This window comes from Vulpes vulpes, chromosome 15 (genome assembly GCF_048418805.1).
Source record: "Vulpes vulpes isolate BD-2025 chromosome 15, VulVul3, whole genome shotgun sequence".
Classification (NCBI taxonomy): Eukaryota; Metazoa; Chordata; class Mammalia; order Carnivora; family Canidae; genus Vulpes; species Vulpes vulpes.
Window position 1 is genome coordinate 59,114,678 of NC_132794.1, and position 6,000 is coordinate 59,120,677.

Below are 6,000 nucleotides of genomic sequence, written 5' to 3' on the forward strand. Positions count from 1 at the left end.
TCTTCTTCAGGTAAAAATATTCCTAACAGGTGCCCTTATCTCCAAAAGATGACCTTGAACTCGTTTAGAATAAAACTTGCCAAGGGAAGGAAGAAAAAGCCACCCTGCTGTACAACAGCGTTCTGTTTGCATTTACTTAACTGTTTAGAAACGCACACAAAAATGCTATAAATGAATGAGGAGGGCGGAACGAGGAAGCATTCCTCCCCAAAGGGAGCATGCCTACTACTTCGACTTTTCCAGAGTTTGGTCTGTGCAGACATCTCCCCCTGCCCCTTGTCTAACTTTACAAGTGTTTTTGCCACTTGTGCCCGTCGTTTTTATTATAGGCTCAGCCATAGGTGCCTGGCAAGGAAGTTTCTTCCAGATGCCCCACTCCCCACAGCCTCCAAGCGGTCATTCCGGCTGTGGCCCGCGTCCACCGGCTCTTTTTCCCAGATACTGGACTAACGTACCAAAAAAAAAAAAAAAAAAAAAAAAAATTTGGTCCAACCAACTCCTGTACCATAGGAGTCCGGCTTCCGAGTCCCAAGAAACTCTCTCAGTAGTTAATTGTGGGCTCCTACAGGTCTGTGGGAGCAGCCTCCTCCCAGGACCACCTGTAGGGATACTGAAGCCTTCACCAACCTCCCCCCCTCCCCTCCACGCTTACACACACACACACACACACACACACCCGAAAGGACCAATTGAACCGATGCGTGGCTTCAGTCATTACTTATGCGCCATCTGGATAAAAGTCTGAACAGAGAATTTTCCACGTGCAAGAACTCGGGAGCAAAAGAAGAGGTTTTAGCAACTAACTAACTGCTACGCGCGCTCACCTTTCTTCCCAGCCCCTCGGTATCCAGACTCAGGCCGCGCGGCTCAGGGCGGGAAGCCTACGGCAGCACAAGCCCAAACCAGTCAGAGACCCACCGCCTAGGACAGCGGAGCCTGAGCCGAGCCCAGGGGACGCCCAACCTCCCCGAGCCGCCGGGTGGCGAAGCAACAGGTGTCAGGGCAGCCTGCGCCGGGTAACCTTGCGGCCGCAAGAGGGACAGCCCCGCTTCCGACCACGCCCCCGGCCCGGCCACGCCCCCGGCCCGGCCACGCCCCCGGCCCGGCCACGCCCCCGGCCACTCCGGCTCCCGCCGGCCGCAGCTGCCCCGCCGGCGCAGCGCTCCCTCCTGCCTGCTAGTGCCGCCGCCCTTCCCCACATCGCTGGTGGCGGCGGCTGGAACTGGCCCGCCCGCAGCCTCCGACGTGCCCTGTACTTACAGGGCTGGAGGGAGTTCGGTTGAAGTGAGGAGGAAAAAAAATAAATAAATCAAGGTAGGTCACGGGGCATGGCCCCTGGGCCCCTGAGGCGTCAGGGCCGGGAGCCGCGAGATCTTTGAGGAGGGGTGAGAGGAAGTCCCCTCAAGACCACATTCTCCCAGCAGGGGAGAGTAGAACAGTCTAGAAAATGTGTGGAAAATTCAGTGTTTCATTGAAAACCAGAAGTCACACGTGAAACCAGTGTTCTAACCTGCAGTGAATGGACCAAGTACCACAACTGACTGGATTTTTTTTTTTTTTTAAATAACATTTTATCTATTTATTCATGAAAGACACAGAAAGAGAACAGAGAAGCAGGGAATTCGATGTGAGATTCCATCCCAGGACCCTGGGATCACTACCTGAGCTGAAGGCAGATGTTCAACCCCTGAGCTACCCAGGCTTTTCCTTTTAATTAATTTTGCAAAATACTGTTCACCAGTAACATGATTTTCTCTTCTTTGTTACTCTCAATCAAAGCCAAACAGAGCCCACTGACTGGATGTTTTAAACGAAAGGGACGATTTGTGTTTTCTGAGGATTCTCAGTCATTTGATTTTACTTATGAAAATCCTGTGGGCAACTAAGTCCTGAATCCTAAGGCTCCAGGAAGCAGGCGGGGAAAGATTCTAACCACACTTTCTTTTCACTGATACTTGGCTTCCCAAGAACTAAGGCTGTTGGGTCAGGCCTCCTGAGACCACAAGTTGTAGGTCTCCCTTGAGGGCAAGCTTCAGATATCCTGGAGCTTCCTGTGTGAAGCCCCTGTGACTAGATGGTTCTCTCCCCTCCATCATCCTCTGCATCTGGTTAGGTCCCATTCATGGTTCATCCAGAATGTCACTTCCTGCATGCTGGTTAGGAGTTCCTGCTCTGCCTTCCCAAGACGCCTCATTCCTCTGTCTTAACGCTTGTTACAACTAACTGCAGTTGTTTGTTGCATTGGCCTCTCCTGCTTCATTGAAAGTCAATAAAGGTGGGGACAGGTGGGAACAGGAAAGGTGGTATAGTAAATATAAGTATATAATAAGTCAGACAAAGACAAATACTGGATGCTTTCACTTACATGTGGAATCTAAAAAACAAACGAACAAACAAAACAAACAGACTCATAGATATGGGACACTGTTGGTTACCAGAGCAAGGAGGGATTAAGTGTTGAATGAAATAGATGAAGGAGATTTAGAGGTACAAACTTCCAGTTATGAAATAGATAAGTCATGGGTGAGTCACGTGCAGCGTAGAGAATATAGTCAATGATATTGTAATAACTGTGGTAGCACCCTGGGCCGAAGGCAGGTGCTAGGTATAGTTGGTGATCAGACTGGCGGGGATCATTTTGTAATGTATTTTTTTTTAAGATTTTATTTATTTATTCATGAGAGGCAGAGAGAGAGAGAAGCAGGCTCCATGCAGGGAGTCTGACATGGGACTCCATCCTGGGTCTCCAGGATCCGGCACCATTTTCCAGAAAATGGGAAATGGTTTACTGCAAAGAATCTTCTTTCCCGAATGACTTGTAAGACTTACCTTACCGATAAGACTTACCTTATTTATCTGTGACAGAGCTGGACACAGATCCTCCACATTCCCATTCTTTGCAGTTTAAGTGATTTGCTGAACTGTTTGTGCTCACTAACCAATCTGGACAAACTATCTACTATCTTGACTTGATCAAGCTTTGGTTAGGCTTCTCTTTTTCTCCCAGGCCCTAAACTTTGACCTACTCGCAGCCTGAACCAGCATAAAACCCTGCTTAACTGAAAATAAACTGACCTCGGATAAAACTTTCTCATTTTCACAGCAAGATCATGCCATTCCAGCTCGTCCCACTTCCACTTCCTCACTTTCTGTTTTTTCAAGCATTATGTATCCCTCCCTAGAACAGAAAGGACATTTTTTCACCTAACTTTTTTTTCTAAAGATTTTATTTGTTTATTCCCAAGAGACAGAGAGGCAGAGATGCAGGCAGAGAGTGAAGCAGGCTCCATGCAGGGAGCCAGATGTGGGACTCAATCCCGGCACTCCAGGATCACACCCTGGGCTGAAGGCAGGTGCTAAACCCCTGAGCCACCCAGGCGTCCCATTTTTCACCTAACTTTTGAAAGGCTTGCCAATTTAGGGATTAAATCACTCTCCCGGGGTGCCTTGGTGGCTCAGTTGGTTCAGCATCTGCCTTTGGCTCAGGTCAAGATCCTGGGGTCCTGAGATTAAGCCCAGCATCCAGTTCCCTGATCAGTGGGCTGCTTCTCCCTCTGTACCTACCCCTACGGCTCTATTTGAGATAGATCTCAAATAAATAAAATCTTAAAAAGTTTCTAAAATAAAAAATAAAGCATTCTCCCTATTGCAGTTTGTCCCTTGTAAAATCGTTTTGGATAGTCTCCAAATTTTTATTTGATCTTGCAAAATATAATTTTAATATTGTTTATGGAAAAGGGGGTCCTGAAAGTTAAAAGTGCCCTTCCTCAGGTGTCTATGAAATGGAAAAGTTGGATTAGATAGACCAAGATCATTTTTGGGCTCCAAAACTAATGAATTCAGAAGCAGAATCCCCCCCTCCCCCCAAAAAAAAGTAAGACCATATAGAATCAGCAGGAAGAGTAAGCTGGGAGCTGGGAGTCAAACTGAAGGCTTCAAGTATTTTCTTTGGCTAGCCTGGTATTATTGCTGTTTGCTTGTTTGTTTTTAATTGAATTTGAAGTCTGATCCTCACCACTCCCTATAGTCTTCACATTTTTATTATCCGTTTGGCCACCAAAAACATTTAAATTTGAGTCCCTAGAATATTTCTGTGTCCTCACAAAATGAGAATTACAAAATTCCCTTTCCTCTTACCACATCAATAAGGATAGCCAGGCACCAATGTCTGTTAATCTTTATACTGTACAATTCAAGTGTTTGAATTAAAGGACAAATATTCCATTTACAGTTGAAATGTGTTTCTTTGGTGATAAGATGCTATCCAGTGCAACACTCTCTCCTTTTTTAAGCACTGAAAGGTTTCTACCAGATAAAATAAATTCCCTGGTGGGTGTGTGATAATTTGACTTCAAATCAGAATAGATTCTCTGACATATTGTAATATGAATATGAACAGAGAGAATATATAAAGAAATTGGTTTGGCTAATTGCATGAAATAATAAAAAATATCTTGTGATGGCTTTAATGCATGTCTGAAACTTCTGATACTTCTTCCTTTTGATGAATCCTAATTACTCTCCCCTTGAGTTTTGGCTGTATTTAGTGACTGGCTTCTAACAAAAAACAATGTGATAAGAACGGTGGAGAGTAAATATCAAATGTACATCATAAAATGACATAATCTTCACCTTATTCTCACTGTCCCTTGAATCACAGAAGCCATCTGACATGTTGTTAGGCAACTCTGTAGAAGGTCTATGTGATTAGGACTGAAGTCTGTGAATAGCCTGAAGAGCTGAAGCCATTTTTAGAGTTGGCATTTTTATTTATTTTTTATTTTTTAAAAGATTTTATTTAATCTGAGAGACACACAGAGAGAGGCAGAGACATAGTTAGAGGGAGAAGCAGGTTCCCTGTAGGGAGCCTGTTGTAGGACTCCATCCCAGGACCCTGGGATCATGACCTGAGCCAAAGGCAGACACCACTGAGCCACCCAGGTACCCCTAGAGTTGGCATTTTTAGATCAGGCATTTTTAGAGTTGTGTTTTTGTTTTGGTTTTTGCATTATAATGTCTTATACATCTTTCCAAACCCTTTTGATAGCCTCAACTATGTGGACATTTATCTTTCTTTTTAACTATCCAGTACTTGCCTGTTTCCTATGTTTTAGAGAATCCCACGCTTCTTATAAGGCAGAGCCTATGTCTCTTTGAAAGAGCTATGAAACAGTGCCATTGCATACTGTTTGGTTTTCCATTATACATAGGCATGGGCACATGCTGTTGGCTGGGCCAGTCAGAGTCAGAGGTCCAGACAAAATGTATCCAGATGTAGGAGGTGGCAGCAACGCAGCTTCTCCAAGCAGCATTCAGTGACCAGCAGTAGAGGTATCAAGATCTGTGTCCGCTGTTGGTGGCAGTGATGCCTCTCTGGGAAAGTGCTGCAGTATGATTTTGGATTTTGTCATGACTGCATAATATCTAAACTTAGTTTTTCATTTTCTGAGAGAGATCTAATATCCTTTTACAAAATCCTTTTCTGCCTGGATTACCGATTATTATTTTTCTTGCACACAATGAAAAACCCGGACTGATGCAGACAGATACTATCTCTATTTTATAGATGAGAATGTTGAGGACCAGAGTTGTTAAATGATATGTCACTAGATAGTTTATACAGAAGCTGTATAAATAATCAATGAAACAGAATTATTGGTATAGATTGAGTTAAGCAAACATTTAAATTTAGCATTTAGCTTAGATACTTAAAAAAATGATTTTCTTTAAACCAGATGAAAAGCTGGCTTTCCACCCTGACCTAACATTATAGCATTGAACCTGTAATTGCTACAAAATGACCATGCTCTTCCAAACTTCCTTGATACTGTACAGATACTTCTTACAAATGATTTTCTCTGTCCATCTTTGCTTTCCACACATTTCAATCAATTTGCTTCTTACTTTGAAACCCAGATTTACTGATGATTCCACTTTGCAGCCTCATCTGAGCCCTTAGGAAGAGGTAATTATTCTCACCCATTTTTAATATTCTCTCAG

The 6,000-nt window shown here is 44.0% G+C and overlaps 1 protein-coding gene across 1 annotated transcript in view; it reads right to left on the minus strand.

Moving 5' to 3' along the window:
* Positions 1-1,063, minus strand: part of WDR72 (WD repeat domain 72) — a 227,726-nt gene extending 226,663 nt beyond the window's left edge. The window contains exon 1 of the mRNA XM_025994816.2: positions 825-1,063. The gene's annotated coding sequence lies outside the window, so the exon portion shown is untranslated. The remainder of the gene's footprint in view (positions 1-824) is intronic.
* Positions 1,064-6,000: the final 4,937 nt, after the last annotated feature.